This window comes from Calidris pugnax, unplaced genomic scaffold, assembly GCF_001431845.1.
Source record: "Calidris pugnax isolate Ruff unplaced genomic scaffold, ASM143184v1 scaffold63, whole genome shotgun sequence".
NCBI lineage: Eukaryota > Metazoa > Chordata > Aves > Charadriiformes > Scolopacidae > Calidris > Calidris pugnax.
This window is the reverse complement of record NW_015090852.1, coordinates 1,243,678-1,261,790: the sequence shown is the minus strand read 5'-3', so window position 1 is coordinate 1,261,790 and position 18,113 is coordinate 1,243,678. Positions and strand designations below refer to the sequence as shown.

The following is an 18,113-nucleotide window of genomic DNA, read 5'->3' as shown; positions in this document are numbered from 1 at the left end:
CCCCTCAGCCGGCGCCGCCGCCGCCAGCCCCCGCCAGCTCCCCAACATGGTGCCGCCCGGCAGCCTGCCCCCGCCCCCCACAGCCAATGGGCGGCCGCCCCGCCTCCCCCCTCTCCGCCCGCCGACCAATCAGCCGGCCGCCTTTCCCTCGCTAAGGGGAGGTGACGCGCCCTCCCATAGGCAGGCTCCCAGCGCCCTCGGCCCCTCGCCTCCAATGGGAGCGGCGGAGGCAGCGCCACCGCCGGCCGGCCAATGGGATGGGAGCGGCGAATAAGCCCCGCCTCCCGGCGGCGAAGGGGCAGGGCCTGTTGCTCCGGGGGCGGGGCCAGAGTTTTGAGGGTGAAGTGAGGGGAGAGGGGCAGTTTTTAAGGTGTATTAAAAATCCTCAGCTCTGGCTGCGTGCGGGACGGGGGGCGAGGATTCCAGTAACGCTACCCAGAGATATTTGGCTTCTGGGAATTGAGAAGTATAACCCTATTATACAGTATTATTACACCATACTATACTCCATATTATATATATATTATGATGGTGGTGTGTGTGTGTATATTACACACAGGCCCCACAACAACAGCCTATACATCCCATTCCTTCTCCACCTTCTCCATTGTTTCTGCTCCAAGGTGCTGCTTCTGATAATTTTTTTGTCCCTTTTGCCCACCCTATTTCCACCTATTCCTGGTAACAGCCCATCAGGTCACAGGAGGTCACTCCCTCCCCCTTCTTCAGGCATCCCGAGGGCACCTCCTTCCACCACCACCACCTCCTTCCACCACCACCTCAGTACCAACCATCCAGGTCTCCCCCTCAACTGCATCATGGTTCTTCTTACACAAGTTTTTGCTCAATTATAAACACAATTTTAATTTTTTTTTTGCTTTATTTGTGTGGGAGAAGGGAGAAGAAATCCCACACGTATACACTTGGAAGATGGTCTCCTACACACACCACTCCATACCATAGATGCAGGTCTGGAGCTAAAGTGGGAAAGGGGCAGTGAGAAGAAGTACAAGGTTCCCACCACAGAAGTTCATGGTGGAGGAAGTGGGCTCCTACGTGACAGCTCCGTCCCTCAGCTCTCCTCCTCTGGGTGGCACGGGAAGGAGTTCACCACCAGGCAGGGTGGGATGGGCTGTTGGGAAAGAGGGGAGCTTGTTGAGAAACACACATCGGTTACATCCCAATCCCTCTGGCTTCCACCCACTCCTGCCCAAGCCAAAGAAAGTTTCTTTCTGTGGCGCTGGAAAGCCATCCCTCGCGGAGGGACAGGCAGGAATTCTTCATCTCACCCATGGATCTAACATTTCCCACGCAGAGCATCCCAGATTTGTTTGGTTGGGAGCATCGTAACGGCACTGCTTTTGTTATCACTGGCTCACTGTGACTTCATAAACGTCATTGGATGCAATACCTTCGGCTACTTTAAGCCTGCAACAAATGCTGCATTAGCAGACTGGCCTGTCTGAAGTGGAAAATAAATATAGTTCTTTCCAGGAATTTTCCTTTCCCCTCCTCCATTTTTTAAGCCTCGGAATGAAAACCTTTTTTAACATGACTTTTAAAAACGCCTTTGGAAAAAAAAAAAAACCAAACCCACATCATACCTAGTACTTTATGACTTCCTGTTCCAAGTGTCACAAGCAAACATCTTCACAGACATCCATACACAGGATGCTTTCCTCGTGCAATGATATTGCTAGAGGCAAAGATACTTAAATATATATATATATTAATAGATTGGTTTCATTGTTATGGGCTGCACCCCTGCTAACTCCTCACCGAATTAAAATTTTAAACCCAGCTACAGTTATGGGTTTCATTATTAATTAGCACATTAATATTTAAGTCTGAGCACTTGACTACAGCTATAGAAACATTAAGAGCTAGAAGTGGCCAAGTGGATTATGTTACGGACAAGCCATGGAGCTGAGGATGGCAGATGGCAGAGGGACCAGGAGAAGACAGGGTAGTCGCGACCGTCTTCTAAAGCCAACATAGCTCCATTATCCCTTGCCAAGGACTCCAGGAAGATCAAGAAAAAGAGCTGATGGAGAAAAAATCTGTAGGTCACGGGAACAAGGACTGTCTCAGGCTGGAGAACAAGGTCTGACTGGGGAACAGCAGTCAAAGGACCGTCTCTAAAGCTGGGGCTGGTGTGGGAAGGACGCCAGAGAGGCTGTTAAATAATTCTATCTGCTCCAGGAAAATCTCTGCATGCTCAGAAGGAGAAAGCTTTAAATCAACATGCACACTGTCACCAGATGCTGCACAGATCTTCCTATTCAAAAGAGGTGTGTGATCCTGGCAACAGACTGAAATCAGATTTATACAATACAAAAGAAATTCCTGAGTCAAGAACACTACTTAGACCCAGTGAAGCATGTTAAGTGTCGCTTCGCAGAAGATATCTATATAAAATAAAACCATGTGCCAATGGAAACAATAAGCTAAAGTTACAGAAACTATTTCAGACAGGGTGATGCTGAGGTCAGGTATCAAGCACAGGCTCTCGAATGGAAACTCTTCAACTAAATAGGTGCTATCCCCAACTCTGTATTTCTCCCTGCTAGGCAGTGGTGAGAAGAACAGGTATCCATGCCTTGACTTACCTCTGAAGAGGAGTTCTTGGATATTGTGAAACAGGAATGGTGAAAGAACCTGAAATAGTGGGACCAGCAAAGATGAGACAGAGCCTGGGAAAGGACAGGGCAGCTGGGCTGAGCAGCACTTGGGTGCATGGGGTCTATTCCATCTTGCCAGGCTTGGCTGCATCCCATCACATCAGCATGGTGGTTAATGCAACCTAGGGGCCACCCTCCCCACACCTTCCTTGTGGTGCTACCTTTAGGCAAAGAAGGGCCACAAGTTCATTGTTCAGCATAAAGATGCCACAAGAAAGCTTTCGCTGAGACTAGAAAGTGGCAAAAGAGTCCCTCAGTATGTGGTGAAAAAGGCCAGATCCTTAGTACTGGGATCAGATGGATGAGATCCAGACTTTGGACCAAGCATGCAGGTCTCCCAAGCAAGCACAAATGGCAAGTGTGACAAATGATGACTCAGTCAAGGTGACCTAATCTGTTGCCAGCAGGTTTGCTGGCTCCTGAAGGAGCAGGAAGAGCTTGCTCCTCTCTCCTGGGCCTGTCCAGAGGGAAGGACAGCAGCAGCCCTCCCTTTCCAGATCCAGCCTGAGATACTATGCCCCCCAGCTGCTGGTCACTATCAGCAGATGAAGTCACTAGCACCAAATTCCTGCCCGCTGAGAAGTTCTGCACCATCACTCCCTAACGTGCTTCAGGGAAAAATCCCCAGGGTTAGTCTGTAGAGGTGCTGTGAGCTACCTTGGGTGATTTTGCCTGAAGCAGATGAGGAAACGCACGCCCCAACTGCTCCCCAGACAACTGCTGGGCAGAAGAGTTACAGTAAGAAGCTAGATGTGTTCATATTTTAATACAATACTGCACCCTGAGGCATGAAGTTAAAGCAGTTATACAAGAGATTAAGAATCTTTTTATAGTAGTGTCAGGCTTATTTACACAATTAGATTGTAATTTTTATAATTAAATATTTGGAATTATTTTTTTTCTCCAAAACTGTGTTTAACTGAAAAGACAAAAGCATACACTTAGCATTTAAACTTAATTGCTTTTAAATGTCGCTACTAATTAAACAATGCTTATTTGCAGTATAATTGACAAGCAGCCTGAAGATGTTACCTCTCCACCTGAGCAGGAAGGCTGGTAAGGGAATAGCTCAGCAATACAAATTTGCATTGCACAAGCTTATTTTTTGACTCTGTGTGTGTGTGTGTTCCTTTGACAGCCCCACGCCTGGTCCTACCTGTCCTGCTGCCGAATCCCAACCTCATTCCCTGGTGGAGCAGCAGCCAGCCCACCACAGATCCAACCTCCTCCTGGCGAGGGGGAAGAGTCCTGATCCCTGGGAGGAACGAAACAAAGAGCAGTTAAACGAAGCCCAGGTTGGGGTGGGTTTTCTGTGGAGCACAACTCCTACCCTCTGCATCCTCACCACCGGAGGCTGTGTCGGAAGAAGATGGAGAACTTGAGGATCATTAAAATCTCATCACAGCTGCACACACAGACCAAACCTGACAACAGCGCTGGAGCGGCCATTTCAAATCAGTCGGTCCAGTCACCGCAAAAAACAAAATCCAGGGAGTTTAAGGCATTTTTCTGTGCTTTCACATTTTGCATGAAAGGAATGAAAGAGTAACAACGAAACAAAGAGCAGTTAAACGAAGCCCAGGCGTTGGTTGGGGTGGGTTTTCTGTGGAGCACAACTCCTACCCTCTGCATCCTCACCACCGGAGGCTGTGTCGGAAGAAGATGGAGAACTTGAGGATCATTAAAATCTCATCACAGCTGCACACACAGACCAAACCTGACAACAGCGCTGGAGCGGCCATTTCAAATCAGTCGGTCCAGTCACCGCAAAAAACAAAATCCAGGGAGTTTAAGGCATTTTTACCCCCCCCCCCCCCTTTTTTTTTTTTTGGACTTGGAGTGTTTTTAAATTAAGGTGCAAGTCAGGTTTGGTTGTTTCATGAAGGACCAGCAGCCAAAATCAATTTTTGGGAGGTAGAATGTGGCAAATCAAAGCTGTGTGCATGATTCTGGGTATTGTTTAAAAGATGAGGGTTCAGCATAGCCTGGGAAAAAAGAAAGGGAGAAGAGGGGCTGCCTTGCTCGGAAAACGAACTCCACAGTACAGAGATTTTCCTTTTCTCATTAGAAATAATAGAAAAGTTAGAGATGTTGGATCAAAACAACAGTATTCTCAAGCTTCTCATAACAATTCAGGCCCTGTTCAACTGAGAGGTTGAACAAAGTCACTGTACCATGATAACATGCCAGCCAGGCTTTTGTATACCTTTCTTCTTCTCTTGTGTATGTGCATGAGCCTGAAATAATTCAAGATATTTAAATCATAACTAGCTGACTTTAGCCAGTAAGTCACACAGAGGCTCTTACAGTTCTTCCTACCACTTTTTCAGGCTGTCAGCAGAGTCACCTGGATATTTTTTTAATTGGTGCGACTGATTTATCTGATTCCTGGTATGAAAGTCCTTCATTCTCCATGTAAGCCTTCTGAAAGTGTGCTCAGCCATTTTAACAGACATCAGAGCAAAGATCCTAAACACAAGGCTTGAGAACCGACTTGGGGTCAAGATTTAATAACTTAGGAAAAAAAAGTTCCCCAACTTGGCTGCTTACACGTTCTAGGGCTGAAAGAGAGTTGCTTTCATGAAAAAGGCTTCCAATTCATCTCCTGGTGAGATGGGACATCACCCAAACTTACCTAACCTTTATTTAGAAGGAGATATTGATGCTGCTTGTCCTCGACCTCTGTGAGTCAACATACTTCCTTACAGATAACCCTCTTGATGGCTTCCTTTCAGGGCTGTAGGCAACTGTTGTAGAATTTCTCTCTCCCCTTCTGCTCAGAAGGTGGCTGGAGCACCATTTGGTGGCAGTGAGTTCAGGAGACAACTGAAAGGAAATACACCTCTGAACGGCAGCCCTCTGGGCCAGAGTCAGCTTGGCAGTGGGCGAGCCTGCGTTACCCCATCTGCAGCTGGTGGGGCTGAGGATATTGCATCTGGAGCACAACCAGGAAGGGTTTTGAGGGGTTGGAATGGGGAGAGAGCAAGCCCAGCCATTTGGGGGCTAAGCCACTCACATGTCGAGTCTAATCCTATTTCCATGAACGTTTCCAGTCTTGGAAGCTGGATTCTTCCACAAGAATTTTTTTGTCTATAAATACTTTTCATCTCAAAGCTTCTTATGAACAGACATGCTGGGTCTGTGCAGAAATCCCTTCCCCAACTGTTGAGACAGGGCTCCCACTTGAAAACAAAGTGGCTGCTTGGCCATCATCTTACTGCTCCTCCATGCAGCAGCTCTGCTAGGCACATTAAATATTGATCTCAGCAGATGAAAGTACGGAGCTCGAGGGAGAGCTGACATGGCTAGTTAGTTAAGCAAACCCATACTGCATTTTGCCCACCGTCCTGAAATATTTTGAGAGGTGAGATGGTATCTTTAAAGCCCTCAATACAGTAGAGCTTGCACTTCCTCTAGGATGGAAGGCATCTCCAAAGACCAAGCAAGGGTGTAGTGCTAATCAACATTCTTCCAATGGGAAAATAATCCCTGAACACCATGGAGCACTAACTGTGTCTGACCTTGCTTATCCACAAAACCAAGGATCAACTTCTCCTTGCAAACAGCTCTAGCAACCGTTGAGTTTATATGACAACTCATTTCCACTGCATGTTCTGTCCCTGCTCGGCCCAGTCTGGCTCAGTCCTCCCCTTCTGCAGACAATGCAAACTCCACTGCATGTTCTGTCCCTGCTCGGCCCAGCCTGGCTCAGTCCTCCCTTCTGCAGACAATGCAAGCCCAAGAGAATTAAACACATTATCATCCTTGGGGGAAATTAATTAGACCAGGCAATACCAGAGTGAATAGTGCACTCCCAGCACTCAGGTTCACCGTGTATGAGAAACAGGAGTGCTCTCACACTGCCATCATCTCTTCCGTGCAACGCCTGGTTGCACTCCCATCACCAGGAGCCTCCTTCATCACCATCCTTTTATTTCTGATCTTTAACCCTGCACGTAAACGGGGATCCTGTGTTTCAATTAAAAAGGGAAACATCCCTTTTTAATTGGGATGCTCTCTGCCCAGAAATAAATGCAGAACACCAACACATTAGGGAATCTCAAGACACACTCCTAAGAGCCAGACAGTCAGTGAAATGACTTCCAGAAAGAACAAGCAAAACACGAAGTTGTTGCTCTGCATATTCAAAACGCACATTTACAACCCAGACAAACCTTTTTGCTCTTGCATTTTTAAACAATAGACCAGGCTGGAAGGGAAATTATTAGCATCCTGACTTCACCTTGGCATGGAGCAGCTTCCTCCCAATGGTTCTAGCTGTGCAGAAGAAAGTCCTTTGGGAAACTCAACCCATTAAATGTACATTTTTCAGATCTTGTAGAATATTCCTCATCATCCTCTTGTCATTTTGGCAAATGAGCTTTTGTGGGTTTAACTATAAGATTAAAAAAAATTGAATTATTTCTAATAGAAAAGATATAAAGGATTTTTATTTTTTAATTGGACTTAGAAAAAGATGAAACTTTTCCCTGGAAAAAAATTAAAGTCTCCTCTAAAAGATGACGTGAAGGAATCTAATTACTTGCCTATAGTATCAGGAACAACGATGAAGACCTGCAGAATGTCCCTCCACACATCTCCACAGGGTGTCAGTGTTATTTCAAATTTGCATCATTTTACACTGGAATCAAACTAATTTTCTCACCACATTATTTTTATGAGTCTGCTCCTCAGAGAGCTGCTGCCACCACAGCCTGCTTCTCACAGAGCTCCCCCTTTCCTCCCCTAGCCAGCATTAAAATGAAGTTTCTTAAAATGGGGAGATAGAAACACATAGTCACGGTGGCCTGGGGACAACAGGAGGATTTCAGAGAGATTTGAAACGGGGCTGACATTCACCACTCCAAATCTGCTCCCAGTTTGCTGGCAGGATTCCCAGTTCCTGCTGGGTGATGATCTTTCAGCAGGTGATCCAAAGCTCTTTCACACACACCTACCCAGGCCTGGACGTCCTTTTCCTGACGGACACGTAGCCACGACGAGCATCTCTGGCACTTCAAGAGACTGCTGCAACCCATTCTGTGTTTTAAAGCCATTTGAGAGCTGACTGTGAGGCAGAATAAAGCTGTTTAAGTTGCCCCTTGCCAAAAGTCATTTTCCAGACACGTTACTAATATGGCTGTGCTGAAACAAGGTCCCACTGTACTCTGGCAGCCGTGGCAGATGTGTGGTGCGACACACAATATCCCCACCGACCTGTGTACTCCAAGTGACCGCACAAGCCGGCTTCAGTTCTTCTCCAGGGGCTCTGCTAGGATGCCTTCCCAACCAACGCTCCCGTTCTCAGCCGCTTTCTCCGGTTTCCATTGGTCCTTCTACAGTACTTCTGCTCATACAATAGCTCCCCTTTTAACCTGTAATTTTGGGAGAGTTATTGGAGGAACACCTCAGTTGTACGCCCAACAGGGATGAACCCCAGGTCAGGAAGTTTCTACAATTATTAACTACTCAGCGTTTCAATTCTTTATCCTGTTATTCTAAATCAGGCCATTTTTTATTAAGGACATCATCCCAAAAACACTTTTCCTGAAAGCAATACTCCAGAATGTGTTTGCGTAGGCACAGGCAACAAACAGGCTGCATATTGTGTGCTTAGCCCTGCAGAGGACATGCTCTGCCTTAGATATCAGGCAGTACTTTTAACAAACAGCCACGTTTTCCAGTAGAACCACCAATTTCAGTTGCCCCCATCACACTTCTCACCATTTCTCCTGCCACCCCTCTGCCAGCCCTTCAGCTGTGCCAATACAATAGCCTGCGAGGCCGTGCAGTAACCTGAATTGCAGAATTTACCTTGATTAAAAATCATCTGGCATCAACGTAAATAAATATTTAACCCATATTAATTACCATATTAATAACAGTAGCTGTGCCACCTGGAACAAGGATGGGAGGAGCAGTGGGTGAGAAGGACGTGCTGGACACTCAGATCAGCGCTGTTGACACCAGCAACGTTCAATCTGGAGAACCTTTGGCATTTGACCTGCGTCAGACTAACAAAGAGCTGAAACCCCAGATCTCCAGAAATACCTGGGGGCTGATTTCCTATAAGTGTCAGGGTTTTTGTGTTCCTCCCACGGTCAGACTAACAAAGAGCTGAAACCCCAGATCTCCAGAAATACCTGGGGGCCAATTTCCTCTAAGTGTTTTCATGTTCCTCCCACACAAGCAACCAGTTTACTTTGCTGAATCTCTCCCAAGCTCTGCAAGCAGACAAGCTCAGAGGCTGGGAACAAGCCACTGGACTCCCTATAAGTGTCAGGGTTTTTGTGTTCCTCCCACGCAAGCAACCAGTTTACTTTGCTGAATCTCTCCCAAGCTCTGCAAGCAGACAAGCTCAGAGGCTGGGAAGAGGCCACTGAACCTTGGTCTCCAAGGTGATACTCACTACACAAGCTCAGCAGCTCTCAGATGGTCATTCACAAGACTATGGTTAGTCAGAAGCTGGTCAGTGGGTCCTCCAGCCAGTGGCCAACCTACCTTGCTATAGTCCTTTTCAAAGACTTTTCTATAGGATGACGACGACCTCTACTAAATTATGACCGCACTTTTTCAGTGTGAAGGAAGCTGGAGAAGCCAGGACGTGATGGTGGCAGGTGACACAGGGGGATAAGGACCTTGCGTTGGACAGGTGACCTGATGGAAGGCCAGGCTCTGGGATCAATGCCAACTATTTCCAGCACAGAGGCAGGAGAGGAAGGTATTTCCTCTCTAACTGCAGTTCTCAAGGGGAAAGTGAGGAAGATCACATGCCTCAAAGAAACTCCAGAACAAGACAGCATCTTGCAGACCTTCACACCAAGACTCCAGAGCAGTCATTGCACTATGGGTTTTGTCCTGGCTGCATTCCTTCTGCTGGTTCCTTCTGCTTTCCCCTACAACAGCAGAGTAGGGTACCAAGCAGGCTACCAGCCTCACAGCAAGCCCTGCTCCTGCTCAAAGCTACCTGGTGGTCTGCAAGAACATAAAAAGATTTTGGAACAGCTGCACTAGATGATGGTAGAGAAGGAATATTGACTGGGACTGCTGTGGCTATTTCTTAAGTCTTTAGAAAAGAAACATCATGGCAGCTATTTAGTATGGTATTTGAAAATTCAAATATTGACAGAAGGAAGTTTTCCAAAGGATGCCAGCAGCTTTTGCAGCAACCCTGGTAGTAGAAACACACTGCGGCATCAGATGTGGGCTGTAGCACAGACCAAACCCACAAGCCCCACACAAGCAGGAGAACTACCAGCTGAACTACAGCAGTACTTCACCCTTCTGTAAGATGTTTGACTGAGCACTGGAGCAGGGGGTGGTGAGAGTTGGAGGGTGGAAGGGAATGGCTAAAATGCCCCAAAGAACTACAATCTCACTTGCCAAATTCTGCATTTTACTGGGAAAGGGAGAGAGTGACTTCACTTTTTACCTCCCCTTCCCCACTTCCCCTGCCCTAAGCAGACAGATGTGGCTTTGCAAGAAATTAATTACAGATGGAGACTGAAAAAAGGAAAAAAAAAAAAAAAAAGAAACCCTCAACCACAAGGCTTTTTCCTCGGCAGACTTGAGGATGGATGGGGCGACCTGGGAAAACTGGCAGATGGAAAACCCATTACAGATGTGAGGTTTGGAGAATAAGGCTGAGGGACAATTTGAGAGTTGTAAATTTTAAGTTTGGGGGTATAAATGCATTGCTTAGCAACAAAAAACAAATAGGAAACAAGAAGCCTCACGAGAGAGACGCTTAAATATTTTAGAATCCCTACTTGAGGTGAAGACTACATTACCAGAGACCTGAGGGGCTGCTATTCTCAACAGCTAGAGTCAAGACAGAAAGAAAATGAGGACTTTAATCTCATTTCCACACAGAAATATGTTTAACTTATTTTGGGCAAGAAAAATATTTGTTTGTTCCCATACAGGTTTTGCACGGCGCGTACCTGACAAGTTCAGAATACATTCTGTATCTCCAAGCACTTTGCTATCCAGAAAAGATTTCCCATAATGTGTTCAAATATATGCAGGGAAGCTGCTGCTTTACTGGGGTCTACAATCATTGCTACCATATGTCTGACCCTCGCTACATGGTCCAATACCTTTTTATGCTGCTGCATAAATCTTCTCCTAAAATTCCTGACATCTGAAAGGATGGCAGGGGCCTCCATCTCAAGGGAGAGAAGGAGAGGGGTGAAAAAGAACAGATCACCTGGAAATGAATGCTGAATGTTTTACACTGCTTTTTCACCATGAAAAGACAAGGATAAAGGGGAACAACAGCAACAAAAAACCAGACATTACCAGCTTCGGAAGGTCAAATGTTACTGGTTTTGCTTTTTTTGATCCCTTGAAACACTAGAAACAAAGTAAAGTGAAGCCAAGCACAAACGAGCCTGCAACCAAAGCCTCACCTTCTGCAGCAAAACACTAAGGGAACTCATTAAAGATTAAAAAAGAAATTCACGAGAAACCAAAACTCCCTTTAAAAATTCTTTTTCTTCCAAGAGCCTGTAAAAATAGTTCTTTAAATACACACACATATGTGCACACACACATATACACATGCACATGTTTATATACAAAAAATGTAAGCACCAGGTAGTTCTTTGCCTTATTATGGGCTATTAGCCCATGGTATTACCTCTGGGGTATGCTGAATTGGTAGGAGCATGCTCTGATCCTCTCCTGCACTGCTGAACATGACATCATTCCGTTTCTTTCACGAGGGAGGTCCACATTAGTGGAGTTTGGAAATAACCCAGATATTCCCATTTGGTTTTGCTCCTTGAGCTAAAAGGGATGCTCCAGGCTCAGTATTCTCTTTTTGCCTCCCCCCCACCCCCATCTGAAAAAATCACAAACACAAACAAGTAGCTCTTGACATAACTAACACTTGCAACTGTTAAAATCAGTAGGAAAATTTCTTGGCAGCTTAGAACTTCAGGCCAATAAAAACAGCTGTTTGGATATATACTTTAACTTAAAAATTGATAAAAAAATAGAAGTGTAACAGACACAACTTATTTAATCTAATGGCTAGAAACCATGAGAGTAAACAGCACTTAGGGAAAAGGCATTCTGACATGAGGCAAAATAGTTCATCACTTGCACATTTCTCCTAATTGGGAGGACCAGAAGAGTTTTATAATTCTCTAGAAAGGGAAAACAGAACACAGTATCAAAGATGACAGAATATTTTGCCCAGAAATGCATTCAATCGTGGTCTTTGGTGTACCAATGAAACCAGTTCAGGAAAAATAAAATAATCCAGGAAATCTGGATAATGATTACCCTTTACTTCAATACAACATAGAACAAGGAAGGGCTGCCCTGTGTCACTGCCTCCTGTCCTCTTACCTGCCCTGGGATCACATAATTCTTTTAAGGAGTACACTTGGCTTTGTTTGCTGTTCCAAAAAGTTGAGGTAACAACACATAGGTCACCTGAAACGTAAAACGTGAAGAGCTAATGTGATAAACATCAATAAATTTTCAAGATCTATCAGAATGTTACAAGCTAGGGCTACCTTTACAGGTGAGGGAAACATGTTATTTCTATATGGATCCTCAGTGGTTTTATAAGAAGCACTACATCAGCTGAAACTACCAGATGCAAATACCATGAACAAGATTCAAAGAACCGTCTCCAACTGTGGTTAATCTCCCAGCATTAAGAGATGTTCAAAATCCAACTGAAGACCATTTTGCAGGCGTGCTATGGAGACGGTGTAAATCAGAAAACAGTGTCTGCTGCTATATATCTGTACACCTGCCTGAAAGCCAGCACTAAGCCCTTTCTGGATGACAAGGCTTTTGGGAAATGGCTTGATCTTTGGCCAAAAGAGTCATGTAAGAGAAGCTCATACAGGAAAGATTTCACATCGATGGTTCTAGCTCGGCCTGGGACAGAAGCAGGGACCATATGCAGCGGGCTGATGGTAGAAAGGTACTGCTTCAAAAATACATGAGCTCGTGCTCCCCTTTCCCATCTCCCTGTCTAAACCCACGCTGGCAGGACTATCCAAAACTTCATTCCTCCGGTGTCCCTGCAAAAGGTTTTATGCTTTGCAGACTGAAGAAGTGAAGGGGCATCTTTTCAGTCCCGGAATTAAAGAGTAGGTTATTAAATCACCCGTTTCTCATTCTCACATTTCCTATTCTCACATTTCTCATTTACCACAGTAAGTTTTAGGAGAAGGAAATGCCTACTGCAAAAAATTACTTGGTAGATCAGCACCAGCAGATGACCTTAATAAACAGGGCCCCAGCAGCTCCCAGTAGTCTTTATGTTAAAACTATTTGACAAGATGGTAAATACATGCCAGAAACCGATGGTCTCCATCTAAGTGCAGACTCCCCGCTGCTGCTAATGCTAATAACGCCACTCACCCGGGGTAACATTAGCTGGAAAGTTTTACAAAGTTCCCTCAGATAGCCAGGAGTCTAGATTTTCAGGATGAAGGAGGCAGGAAAGCTGGGAATCTTAAAAAAAAAACAACAAAAAAAACCCCAAACCAAAACAGTCCTATGATTTCCTCAATTTTCCTCTCTCCAAAATTCACATGAGTCTTCACTGCACAAACGCAAAGAAGCAAAATAAAACACAAACTCATTATTCCACGTTTGCTGGCTGCTTTTCCTTGTAATGAAGCTTCTTTTTCCATAGTGGTCCCATCACAGGCGCGTTGCAAGGCTGGCCTGCTGCGGCACTGCTGCCCAGCCTGGCTTACGTTTGTTTGGGGTTTTTTTCTTCATTTTAATTTTTTTTTTTTTTAAGAGAGGGGTATAGAGAAGGCATAGGGAGAAGGCATAGCCTCGCTTTATTGGATTCTTTCCTGGATAAGGGTAGAAACTCCTACCAAACCCCACGCGCTTGCGGCCAAGAGCAATTGTTGGCCCCGGCCATATGACACCGGTCACTTGATGCAGGGAATTTAACAAAAGGGAAAAAAAACCAAAAAACAAACCAACCCACAACCCTGGGAGTTTACTCGTGCTCTTGAGTGAAAACAGGCTGCTAAAAATTGCACTCGAATTAAAGAGCATTATAGTGTGGAAACTGAAATTTCATCAGATATTCCACCGGAAAACAGAAGGAGCAGCTTCTCCAAGCGCGAGACAGCGCTGCTGCTCTTGGAGAGCGGGAGGGAGCCAGCAGCCAAGGGGCTGGACAGGCTCACCCAGCCCAACAAGCCTCACTTTTTTTTGGATGCAGCTGAAACTCCCCACTGTTGCTGAAACCCCTGGCTTTGATACGCACTTCACGCAGAGATAGATAGATGAGGGGCAGGAGAGATGAGGGGGAAAGGGAACGCACACAGAGATAGGAAGGGGAAAGGGGCTGCTCTGTTCCCCGAAACCCCTGCCTGCCCCATCCCTCCTGAAAAGGCTCCTTCAGCCAGACCTATCTGTCAGTCCCTCACCTGCCTTTCAAGATTATTGATGCTCTTTGATTTTATTCATTCCCGCTGGAGGTTTTGCTTAAATATAAACAGCCGAGCATTTCAGAAGGAATTAAAAAAAATACAAATAAATAAATAATAAAAAAAAGAAATTCCCCAAACCTCCAGGCACATTTTAAAACACATTAAAAACGACACAACAGTAACAGCTTCATACATACCACAGCTGCAGTGATTTGAAGCAAAAGTAAGGAACATTGAATGTGCTAGTGTTTTGTTTTAAAATAGGACCTATAGACTTCACATTCAGGACAAAATCCTCTACGACACCAAAATCTCCCCTTCTTTCCCCTGAAGGAGAGTGAGAAATTCAGCGATTCCTACTTTTCCCACCTTCCTTTCTGCTCCTCCATCTCCTCCACGTGCTGGGCAGGCTGGACTCTAGGAGACCAGAGGCTTTTGTGAGGTCCCCAGGACTCTGGGAAACACAGGCAGCTTTACATTAGGATTTACAACCAGTAGGTGAAGAACAACTCAAGAGGTGTTTTATTACTTGTGATGAGGGACTATCAAAGAAGCCACAGGGTACTTTGCCAGCCGTTTGGTGTTGTTTCTTTAGGTCTTATTGGCAGCGGTCTTGGTTATTGCTCTATTTTTCTTTCCCCTCCCACTCGCTTATCTTTCATCTTACAGCTTCCAACGTCGACTTAATTGCAACACACTGTATCTTGGAAATTAATCCACAAAAACTCTGAAGGAATTTCAGCTGCTAAAAGAAAAAACAGGCAGCAGCTCAAGCTTCTGACACGCACAGGCCAAGATACTACTCCAGCACTTTATCACAGCACTGGTTGTGCAAACAGAAAATGAAATCCAGGTCCTGAACTCCAGGGCTCCCAGTAATCCCGAGCCAAGGACACTCAGCTCAGTAGCACCTCTTTTTGATGGTGCCCTGCCAGCACACAGGCTACAGTGAGACGAAACAGGAACCAGAGATGGGACCCTTTAGTTCACCAACCCACAATCAAGAAGCTCCCCTGGTAAAAGACAAGGATGGACACAAACCTGTGAGCTGTGTTCCTTTTTAACCTTAATCCAGATGCTTTTCTATTCCCTCTGTTCAGAAAAGGAGCATACTGCCTTCGCCTGAAGTCAGCTCTGCAAGTCTCTTGAGCTACCAGTAAAGGCAGAAGGCAATCTTTTGCACAGATTTTGACATTTTTATTTTCTGGTTTGAAACACACCTAAAGGACGAACAGCTTTTCTTTAGTAAGTACAGGGCTTTAACAACACGACCCACCTTGCAATGAACAGTAATGTCTTGGTTTCTTGACTCTTTTGACACGAAGAATGGAACCAGATAACCAGCCAAGCAGCATGTGGAAACTATATGTATTTACTGTATTTCTGGCACTTTTAGCATTTCTCAAATACTGCTCGAAGCAGAAGCTCAGACTTGCACTGTGAGCGGCACGTGTACCACCTCTCTGAAAGACAAAGCAATTTGCCCATTTAAGAAATGTAGGGGAATTGTCTACTGACACTCATTTGCGCTGCGTGCAAATAAAGGGGCACAAACCAGGGCAGTTGTGTTTTACAGCACCACAAATGTCCATAGAGATGGACTAGCTGCCTGTGGAACTTAAACAAAAAATGACGAGAGAGAAGTGGGAGACGCTTTTAATCTATGCTGGAGGATTTCGAACCAAATAAACCTCTATTAATCTTTTCTGGCTTGTATGTACAGATGTTTTACTTTTTGTAACACTTTTTCAAGTTAGACCCAGATGTTGTAAGTCAAGCTGTAATGCTCATTAAATAATAATAATAAAAAAAGCCAGCATTTATTCCACCCCTTCAGCATTCAAAGCTGTTCAGCAGGGCAGAGCACCCACCCTCTGCAGAGAGCACAGATGGCACACTTTGACCCTGGCAACTACACACAGTTCAAGCAGTGGATCTCTTTGTAAACGGCTCCTCCTCAAGCCAAGACAGACTTCCAGACTGGAACGGGAGCTACTGGTGTACATAAAATGCACCCACTTTCTGTGCTGACAATAACCACAAGTATTGGACCACATATGTAGTTCTTTTTAGAACCAGATATTTAATGTTGGTTTTTTTTTTTCTCTCCGTTGAGAGCTACCAATGGATACCAAAACTGAATTTTAAAAGTACTAACAAATTTTTTTTTTTTTGGTAAATTCTATTTTTGCCAAGAATCATTCATGTTTATGTCCCACAGATTACACTGCAGAGACAGTTCAATTCTATAGACTGCTCTGTAAATGACCAGTTAAACCCAAGCAAACATTCACCTTGATTCTCCAATCCCACCATTACTCTTCTATTTACTCCTGTTTATTTTCTGTTTTGCAATGCCTCTCCTTGGCCTTACAACCATATTAACTCACTACTCCAATCCCTTCTATTACCAAATTGTTTAAAAGAAATACCTATGGCTTTTATGTAATAAAGTATGAAAAACCCCAAAAGATAGAAAACTGCAGTCCAGTGTAAATCCTGATGGGACATTGATAATAAATGAACCTTATTCATGACAGACAAAGTAAAAATCCTCATTTAACACACCAAATAATTTACCTTTAGCCAGAAAGACACTCAGTCTGACATTCAAACAGCCGTCTTTGTACGTACAGAGAAGCTGCCAAGTCTCCATACTTGAATGATCTCATAGACTCTGGAAAAAAAAAAAAAAAGAAAAACAAAACATTTTACCATACTAGCTGAATACACAGGGGCATAAAAGGATCAACTTTAAAGCATTTTAGTGGTTTAGGTCCTAGTACAGATCTGTAGATGAGCTTTGGGAAAAATTATGACCACAAAGTCACAGAAAATTAAAAGACCTAAGCAAACCTCCTTGAAGTTTTCTCGCCTGCAATGGTGTTACCAATAAAGAATGATCACCCCTAAATCTCTATTGCTGTTCTCTCCCCTACTCATACCAAGCATAACTCGTTTCACAAAAAAATAAAAGGTACATAACAAATTATAACCACTGTTGGAGAAGTTAAAGTGTAAAGGCAGCAATGTTTTTCTCTGCATCATGAGAGAAAGGTGATCAGTTTTCATCTATGATGCCTTTCTCTTTTGGTGTCAGTGAGGCATCGCTTAGTTAGAAGGGAAAAGAGGACAGGGGGACGAGATGGATACAAACAAACAAGAGGACATTGATCTGTGTGCTGCTACCTGGGAGAAATATCTGTGTGCAACCCAGTTGGCTTGGGCTTAGTACTGAGCACAGATAGCTACTGAGCTCAGCTTGGTTCCCAGCTGTGTACACTGGACCTGATCCTCTACTTGGGTAAATTTCCGTAGTTCAATTAGGCTGTGAACGATGACAATTTTACCAGCTGGAGACCGGCTACATTTGGGGTTTCTAAAAACACTGCGGCACCTTTCATCATGCAACTGCAGATGAGGAACCGACTTTGAAAGAGCACAGGAGGTAGGGCTTACCCTGCTCCGATGAGACAAAGGCAAGCAGAACTCTGAGGTTTAAACAGCAACTGATAGATTTCTCTTTTGCCAGTTGCTAGGTCAGGATGGGTTGAATTTCCAAATGTGCCACATACTCAAACTCCCAGTTGACAAGAGAGACTCAAACAGTCCATTATGCCACTGAAAATTATGTGCCTTGAAGTGTTAAGCCAGGCACCAAATATGCATAACCAATCTTAAAAAAAAAAAACAAACAACACAAACAGGCATAAGTCACTTGCTTTGCCTGACACAGCGCATAAACTGCACAACATGGAGAAACAGCAGGGAGCTTTGTGGAGAGATAACGTGAATTCTCGTGAAGCCTCACATACCATTATCTACAGCTTAAATTCACGTTTCACCGTCCTGTTTCACTGCTGCTCTTCCTAAAGGAGGAAAGCAACACCAGATGCAAGAACCAACTCTGCCTCGGCACCCCTCAGCTCCATCCCAGCCTCTCTGAGCTGCCAAGTCTCCCACGTTTTGTAAGATTCATCTGTACGGCCCAATCGACACCGATACT

The 18,113-nt window shown here is 44.7% G+C and overlaps 2 long non-coding RNA genes across 2 annotated transcripts; both read right to left on the bottom strand.

Moving 5' to 3' along the window:
- Positions 1-929: 929 nt before the first annotated feature.
- Positions 930-11,519, bottom strand: LOC106888856. The gene is made up of 5 exons (XR_001412208.1): positions 11,323-11,519; positions 7,899-8,056; positions 6,925-7,077; positions 5,317-5,507; positions 930-3,936 (listed from the first exon to the last, which is right to left on the bottom strand). It is a non-coding gene; the product is annotated as an uncharacterized LOC106888856 (long non-coding RNA).
- Positions 11,520-15,389: 3,870 nt separating this feature from the next.
- LOC106888857 lies at positions 15,390-17,713 on the bottom strand. Its single transcript, XR_001412209.1, has 3 exons — positions 17,567-17,713; positions 16,688-16,784; positions 15,390-15,570 (listed from the first exon to the last, which is right to left on the bottom strand). It is a non-coding gene; the product is annotated as an uncharacterized LOC106888857 (long non-coding RNA).
- Between the last annotated feature and the right edge of the window lie 400 nt (positions 17,714-18,113).